Source organism: Carassius auratus, chromosome 48 (assembly GCF_003368295.1).
Source record: "Carassius auratus strain Wakin chromosome 48, ASM336829v1, whole genome shotgun sequence".
In the NCBI taxonomy this organism is placed as follows: Eukaryota; Metazoa; Chordata; class Actinopteri; order Cypriniformes; family Cyprinidae; genus Carassius; species Carassius auratus.
Window position 1 is genome coordinate 6,597,088 of NC_039290.1, and position 9,260 is coordinate 6,606,347.

General features: G+C 33.8%; 1 long non-coding RNA gene across 1 annotated transcript; it reads right to left on the reverse strand.

Annotated features, from left to right (window-relative positions):
• Nucleotides 1–775: 775 nt before the first annotated feature.
• LOC113065359 (uncharacterized) lies at nucleotides 776–7,021 on the reverse strand. The gene is made up of 4 exons (XR_003278997.1): nucleotides 6,950–7,021; nucleotides 3,811–3,915; nucleotides 1,859–1,996; nucleotides 776–1,335 (listed from the first exon to the last, which is right to left on the reverse strand). It is a non-coding gene; the product is annotated as an uncharacterized LOC113065359 (long non-coding RNA).
• Between the last annotated feature and the right edge of the window lie 2,239 nt (nucleotides 7,022–9,260).

Here is a 9,260-nt window from a genome sequence, read left to right on the forward strand (position 1 = left end):
GAGATGGTTCAACGTGATTCTTGACTTTGAGAGCACATGGCAAATGCATATTCCCTTGACGGGGGTCAGGGATGCCGTCACATTCACTGATGGAGTCCAGTGTTTCTTGTCTTTGTTTACATTTGTCTCTGTGGTGTCTGAGGTATCATTGTTTGAAATGTCCATGGATGGTTCCCCTTGACTCTGCTTTGGCCAGCTGATTCTGGAGAGCCTGTTTTTTTCCTGATATAAATGTACCAGCTGTAGTTTGCCAGCTTATTCCTTTTACCTAAGAGGTGGACTAAATATACCCAGTATACATAAAGCAAGTGGAAAAGACTTTACATTCCCTAACAATTTTACAGTGCTTGCAGTGCATTTTTATATATTGATATCTTCATTCAAATTTTAATGGTGCTTGCAAGGCTTTCAGAAAAATCAAGCTTTGGTGCATAACTCAGGCATGCATTATACCTCAAACTGTGCAATGTATGTTAGTACATGTTAAGCTATCAAATGTAAATTTTCTCATGCCCTGGTGGATGATTAAAAGTGGTGAAAAACTCCCACAGACTTATATTATAAACAGAAAGGCCTGAAACAACATACAGAGAATAGGCTATAATCTTTTGATTCAGGCCAGTAAGTAACCACCTAGCAACCATGCAGAATACCCTAGCAACAGACTAAAAGTACACCATAACAATGTTTTGCACAGGCAAAGACCAGTGTGAAATATACATAAGGTAAGATGCCATATAAAATTTTTCACAAATAAAAATATAGAATACACAGTCTTTTCAAGGGGTTGTAATGTTTTTAACTTGGCTGACTGATTTAATTTATTTTCACTATAGCTGCTTTGACATGGCAACATCACATTACGTGACATCTGCTAAGTTTTTATATGAATATCGAGATTAAAGTGGCTCTGAAAAAACCTAAACCTACCGGTAATTCAAACCTAAAACTGAAACACTATTCTCTTACAAGCACTGGTATTTATTTCAGGAAATGCTAATTTAGTTGCTCATTAACATTTCTTCACATGCCAGACGAAGGTGCAATTCTTCACATGCCTCACATTGCAGTCGCATAACCAGGGTTCTTGAACTGATTAACTTGCCATATCTCCCAATGATTTATCTAAGTGATATAATTGAGCATTGCATTAAAATTATTTTACTGCTTTCACGAAAAAAGCATGTCATGATTAAAAAATACAATGCATTGCTTTATTTGTTCTGGATTAAGGCAGATGTGATGTAACCTGTGTTCTGTGTCTGTGAGTTAAGGAACATCTCAGATCCAGTCCTTTGTTTACAGTATGTCACATCGACGGCTGGCATGAGGTTTCTGTTGAGATGTAAAGACTTGCTCAGTGTATTGGTATGAAAGGATCACTTTAATGTCAACTGTCTTGATTTTTATTTTTTTTTAAAAAATTGATTTGTGCATTGCATAAAATAACACCCTTTTAGGTAATTTTTCCTTTTTTTATTTTAATTAGGTAACAGCACTTAATTTAAGGTCTCCACTCGAATATAAATGAGCAATTTCCTGTGACAGTAATTACAGTAATTGTACTCTTTTGTGGGTGACAATATAACAATACCCTTTCTTTTCACATCAGGGGGTGTTCTATAATAACCATTAGATAATTTTGTCCAAAAAAGTAACTTTAGATGACTCCAAATCTCATCCAACTTGAAGGACATTAAACTTTGACTCTGTGATAATACAACATTGTGCCACTGTGTTGAATGCGTTTACTTTTGCAGTCAGAAAACTGAATCTGAATGTAAATGCATCTCACAAACACAGAGAACATTAATAAAAGAACAACATCTATCGAGAACATCAGGAACTTCATACTCACCGCATACATGCGTTTGGTCACCACTGATGACGGATCAACATTTATTATTTCCGGACTTGCGAACTGATTGGCTGGAGCCCAGTGACAGGCAGTTGGACAGATGAACATCTTTACAGGAATCCAAGAAGCCAATCCCCTCTAAACCAATAAAAACAAAAGGAAACTTTCAATTAGAATTAACAATAGTTAATACAAATGATTAAACATAGTAAACTAAATCATAATCTCCAGATTTGTCTCCAGTTAACAGTAACTTTGTTACTTTTTAATAAATGAGTAAATTGTCAAATCTAAATCTTAATCCGGTGGCCAAAAATTCAATTCGATAAATGTGTTATTTAAATTTGACTGAAGACTGGAGTAATGATCCTGAAAATTCAGCTTTCCATTAAAGGAATGAATAACAATTTAAAATATTTTAAAATAGAAATCTCTTTGAAAGAAAAAAAGTGTTATATAATTTCACTTTTACTGAGCATAAAAAACTTCTTCCAAAAATATTGTAAAAAATCTTACCCGGCCTAAAAGTTTGAACAATAGTGTAAAACAGAAAAAAGAAAGAGTTAAATTAACCGTTAAAGGCTTTGAACATAACCCTTGACCCTTAGCAGGAATAACATTACAGTTTTTCTCGACTGCTTAACTACTGTATAAGCAGGCTTTAAAACAAAAATCTTTTCAGAAAGCACACCCATTTTGCTGAACTATAATCACTATTCCCCTGCTTTAACACATGATTCAGATTTGGTGAACTCTTACTGCAAAACTCTACACACAAATCCCTACATTTCCCAGTGCTTATACCATGTGGTCATTTAGAAAGCACTAGCATTCAATATTGTTCACTCAAGTCAGCATAGCTTGAGCTCAATTAGCACACAGATGCCCACGTAGAAACACTAAGAGTCAAAATGTATCAAACATCAGTCAGAAACTTTAATAGATAGATAAAAGAGCCCAATTCAGTTCATTCAGTGGAACAATGGATCCACAGAGATGTGATTGAAAAGGTCGAGGACACCAGAGAGGAGGAAGAGCAGTAAGGAGTGGAGTAAGAGGTGAAGGATGAGGATAAGGGGCAAAGAGACAAGGAGTCTTAGATGAAATTTGTTCCACTAGTTGACCATGTCCTTGTCCATGGTATGACTATTATGACTATTAGGGAGGCTGGGCAATGAGTTCAGCCAAACTTAAGTTGCTTCACTTTCGCCTAGATCATAGAAACATTCAGGTAGGTGTACTCTACTGTAACTTTTGAGAGCTGTATTCTGTTACAACACATGCATCGAATTGCCTTAAATACAGATACTTTTGTAAAATCAAGTACTTTTGTAAAATCAGTACTTCTATTAGTGTAGGACACAGAGACTATGGGATGGAAGAAGACTGACTAGACATCACAGTTGATGTGTGATGGGTGGATCAGTCATGCAAGAGGATTTTACCCTCGCTGCCTGGCTAGGGCCAGTATAGACTGTGATGTCTGTCCCAGACCAAAGGTGTGATGCTGGGGCAGAATAGTTTTTGTTGTTGTTTGGTTTATTGTACTGTGCAGTACATTAAGGAATAGAAAATGTGGAAATGTATACACGTGTGTTCATCATGTGAAATGTTTCTTGAGTGGGAGAACCACAAGCAACAACTTATTACTGGTTTTGTTTTTAGTTTTTGTAGTACTGTTTTGAATTTACTGTATCTCACCAGTGTGTAAGACTTTGTTGTAGTGTGTGTGTGTGTGTTTTCGAGGGCTTGTGTGTGATGTCTGAGGGCATAGTTTGGATTTTCAGCAAGAGTGAATGGTTTTGAGTGTAGAACTTCATTTTGACCTGAAAAGAGGATATTTGGGTAATTGGGTGAGACGTTGTGGATTTGTGTTTACTGTTTTAAGAATATGAAGCATAGTTTCAAGAAATGTGTTTAAGTAATCGAGAAACACTGTAATAGTGTCTTACCTGTAATATCCATTACCGATCTTCCCAGACACTGCCCTTGACAGTCGCTGCCATGCTTTCTCCAATCCGTCCACGGGGCCCTCAGCAACACCACACCTTCACGACCTGCCCGATAATAAGAGACAAAAGTCCTTCAATCGGCTCTGTGCCATCAGATTCTCATTTGCAGCTTCACACCTCTCAGATTCCATCTTTCATTACGATGACAAAGAGAACACGACTCAATCTGGCTTGCAGGAAATTTGGCCATGTCCAGCTCTCTCATGTGGACACTTCTTGAGGTCTTAAGACAAAAGGATGTTCTCTCATTATCAGCGACTCGTTAATATGAATAAAAAGTGTACCTTGATCATTCGCGAGCTCTTCTAGACAGAAGTAGATGAGACGAGCTACAAGGCTAAAGCCATTTAGATTGACAGGCCGCTTTCCCTGCAGATTATTATACTCACAGTTGAAAGGAATATTCTGGGTTAATATTACATGGATGATTAACTCCAACTGTATCATGTTTAATATAAGGCCTAACTACACTCTACTAAACGTCCACTTTTTTAACAAATAAGAGGCTTGAAACTGCAAACGTGTGATGAACCTTTACTGGACTGAAGCAACTTTGGTTTACTTAATTATCTATTCTTTGTTTTTCTGAATAATCATGTTGGTGTAACACATGAACATTTATTTGTCCATTTCTCAGTGCATTATATGTTTTGAAACTACATTGCTTTGAAAAATGAAACATTTAAATACCATCTTACCAAGACCTTTTATTGAAAGATACATATAGTAAAAATTGATATTCATATGCATTTTATGTAATTAGTCTGTAATGAAAATAGGAATTTCATTTCACATTTTGGCCATATAAATATCATCAACTGATTCAAATTGCATATTTTTGCTCAGTTTGGGCCAGAGGTCCTTCTCCTCAAGTATGACCCACAGATACTGTCTTTCGAGCTTGTATGTGACCTGTAACATTTTTCGAATGAGTCATTTCAAGCCGCATTGAACTGAAGTGGTCAAAGACTAAGGTGAATCTTGAAGAAGTCGATGTCTTGCATGACTGTGCTTGCCTCCCGAGCACCTGTGCGAGGTGTTTTCCCACCTCTGCTGATCGGCTCAGGCACACTCCCCAGGGGTTATCGATCACACTGACCACATTCAGCAGAGACGCAAGCCAAGCAATGCATGGCAGTTTAAATCTTTCATGATGCTACAATTATTAAAGTGCATTTACAAGGAACTTTGCAAAAGGGTATAAAATAGGGACAGAACAATTAAGTAATATGAGCTCAAGCTCAACAATTAAGAGACACGTACTCCGTATTCGACACATCTCTACTGAGACGACTGTCAAAAATGCCCCAATTTAGACTAGATTTAGGATAAAGTGCATAACTACGACTGCACAGTTCAACACTTACATAAGATAAAAAGCAAAATATACTTTTTATCCTCAAACTAGTTCTATCTTTTTATAGCTTAACAGTATTATCATAGTAAAGCAGACATAGTGTGTATTTGAGCACTAACAAGCCCATCCCATAATGAGTCCAGAATAGAGCCCAGGTCCAATAAATAACGCCAATGCCATTTCAGACACCACTTCTCGCCACACGCTCCTCGACTGGACCAGGGAGCCTGAAACAAACCGCCAATCTGAACCTTAATGTCAAGAATATTTCATGGGTACTTTGGGCTTATTACATTAAAGGAATATTTCACCCAAGAACATCTGCTGAATATGCACTCAAACCTCAGGCCGTCTAAAATGTAGATGAGTTTGCTGCAGATGAAGATGCTTGCCAGAACTCATCGGAAGAAACTGAAATTGAAAACCAACCGCTTGTTCATTTTATGGCCTGAGTAAAATGAGTTAATTCATTTAGGTTTCCTCATGCATAAAAGCATACATTCCTCATATATAAAAAAAATGAACATAAACATAGAGAGGAAACAGAAACTTGATTTGCAAACAGAAATAAAGAGAGGCAAGCGCACAGATAAACTGCATTTGAAGAAACACCAAGCAACTCCAATAACCTTGAGCTCAATTCACTCTGAATGACAGCTGATGATCTGCTCTGAAAGCAGGCTTTATACAATTCTACTCAAACCAGCAAACGAATTGTAACTTCATCATCATTTTCGTTCAGCACAACTATCAGTCCTGTAATGCAGCCTAGTGATTCAACAAGAAGCATGCATGAAATTATATAAATCAGGAAGAAAAGAACATAGCAACACTGCACTGCATTAAAGTCGTGTAAATGCAATAAATAAATACTGCAATAAGCAATTCAAGGTTTACAGCAATTTTAGCATGAACACAAAAGTTCAATAAATAATTCATTTGATAATAACAATTCAATTCATATCAATAAACTTTGGTTGTTATTATTGTTTTTTTTTCTCTCAGTAGTGGTGACAAATCGATTAATTGCATCCAAAATAAAAGTTTGTGTTTACATAATATATGTCTGGGTGCTGTGCATATTTATATGAACATATATAAATACACACACATACATACATGTACAAATGTGAATATTTACATGTGTATTTATTCATAATTATGTATGATTTACGTTATATATAAATATATATATTTTATTTAATTCATAAATATATGCACGTGTGTGTGTGTGTGTGTGTGTGTGTATATATATATATATATATATATATATATATATATATATATATATATATATATATATTGAATTAAATAAATAATATAATAATAAAATCACAAATCAAACACCCTGATGTATTACAGTAATTAAATATTTAAAATATAAATAATAAATATAAATATTCAAATAATAATAAGTCACAAATAAAATATCTTACAGTATACTTTATGGTAGTTAAATTGTTTAAATATAAATTACAGACATATTTATTATAAATAAATTAACCAAATGCATTACAGTAACGAAAACATGTTTTTCAATGTCCTAAATTTTTTTTACATCTTTAAAAACAAAGAAAAAAAATTTAAAGGCTTAATTTTCTTAAATTAATTTTTACAAATAAACAAACATAAGCTTTATGTATGTTCTATTGACTTTTCACTGACATTCACCTTGCTGAGACCAATGTAGCTTAAAACATACGTTCAAGGCATTAGACTCACCTGTTCCTCCACCCACAGCCACAATTCATGACCTCTCTCTATCTTCTGCCTTCTTGAAGACTCTTCTCTGTTGAGAGATAGTCAATTTGATTCATAACATGCTCAATGCAGCTGATGAAAGGTCTGGTTCATTGTCAACTGATTTCTATTAAAAACTAAAAAAACTAAAATGAATGCGCTGAACTGAAAGGAAAAACCTTGACCTAGACTGCATATATACAAAACCCTCACGGCTGTGCACGGTCCAAAAAAAAAAAAAAAAAAAAAAAACAGACAGATATCAGCAAACAGATTCCAGTCTGTTCCTCATGTCAACATTTTCACAGCACCTTCACTGATTTCACTTTGATACTGATTGTGCCCCTTTATTGAATTTTCTTTGTGAATCTGCAGATGGCTCTACGTGGGCTTTGTGGAAACAATCTCTAGGAAATGATCCGTCCTACAGCAAAACCAGTCTGTGTTTTAAATGCTGATATCCCCCCAAAATCCCATAAAGGAGTTCTCCAGCTCCAGCTGCTGTTAGGTCACACGCAGGAGACAGCTGACATGCCGGATCACTCCAGCCCTGGCATCACAATGTCCTACATGAGAAGAATCAAAAAATGATTACTGGAGGCAGAATAACCAATCTCGCACATAATTTGTAGTTCATACTTAAAAAAAAAAAAAAAAAAAAAAAAAAAAAAAATCTTGCATAGAGAAATAAAGACTATTTTAGAAGCATTTTGTCAATTTTTATAGCTCTTTATACAGTAGAGACCATTTCAAAGAAGCTTCACAGTATTAAGCAGGAAAGTAACAGAATCAATGACACACTTCAAATATGAGACAAATACACATTTTTATTTGTAATATACTGTATATATATATATATATATATATATATATATATATATATATATATATATATATATATATATATGTTATATTTTATGTATGTATATATATATATATATATATATGTTATATTTTATGTATGTATATATATATATATATATATATATATATATATATATATATATATATATATATATATATATGTCTGTGTGTGTGTATATATGTACACACACATATATTTACACACACACATATATATATATATATATAAGTATATTAATAAAAATAATAAAAATACATAAAATAAACAAAAAACATCCAGATGCATTACTGTAATTAGCATTTTTATATAAATAAATATATATAATTTAAATAAATAAATAAAACCGTGGACTAAAGGTATTGAAAAAGCTTGAAAGGCTTATTTATTTCAAACTTTATATATATATATATACACATATACATATACATATATATATATATATATATATATATATATATATATATATATATATATATATATATATAAAATACACAAAAAATATAAACTTTTCATTGATGTTCTAGCTTGGTGTGACCATTACACTGTGTTCCAAATTATTATGCAAGTGACATAGCGATAGGATTTCTGTACAATAAAGAATCAGATTTTTGTTTGTTATTTTTCACATATTTTTAGGTAACTGATATCAATCTCTGACAGGTTTGTTCATACAAACAATTATTGAACTCTCAAAAGATTTGTGAGTGACTTGGAGCACAGAAGATCTTGGTCAGATAAAGATTTATTAAGGAACGTTTCTGTCAAACAAATGAATTGTACTGTAGTGCCAGCTGTAAAAAAAAAGCCTCTGCTGAGCAGCAAACTGTGTTTCAGTCACTGCTAACCAAACCTCACAAACAGAAGCATACACAGCTGGCATTACAATACAGGTCATTTGTTTGACTTTGTTTGGCCTGTAACTATAAAATGACTAAATGCAAAATCAAAAAAAAATGTACAAAGTTCCTGTGAAGAATGTTCAATATCAGATACACAGACTTTGCCACATCAAACCTAGTCCTCCACATTTCCATTGCATGCTTATTACAGGGGACAAAGTAGAAAAAGCTTCTGACATTGTTCAAACAAAATAACACTCTACTTTGCATAAACACGCGACACTTTATGACACTACAAACATGATGCGAAATATGCTTTAATTACACTGCATATGTAGTACTAATTGGTCTCGAGATCATATAAAGTCCCTGAAAATACATTGAAAATGCATTGCAAAAGATGCTATGTGTTATTATGCAAGAAAAAATGTCCCTTGTTTAACCAAAACTTAAAGGGTTAGTTCACCCGAATGAAAATTCATCCATCTACTCACCCTCGAAGCATTGTAGGCCTATCAGACTTTCTTCTTTCAGAATAATCCAATTGTAGCTATATTAAATATTGTTCTTGCTCTTCCAAGCCTATCAA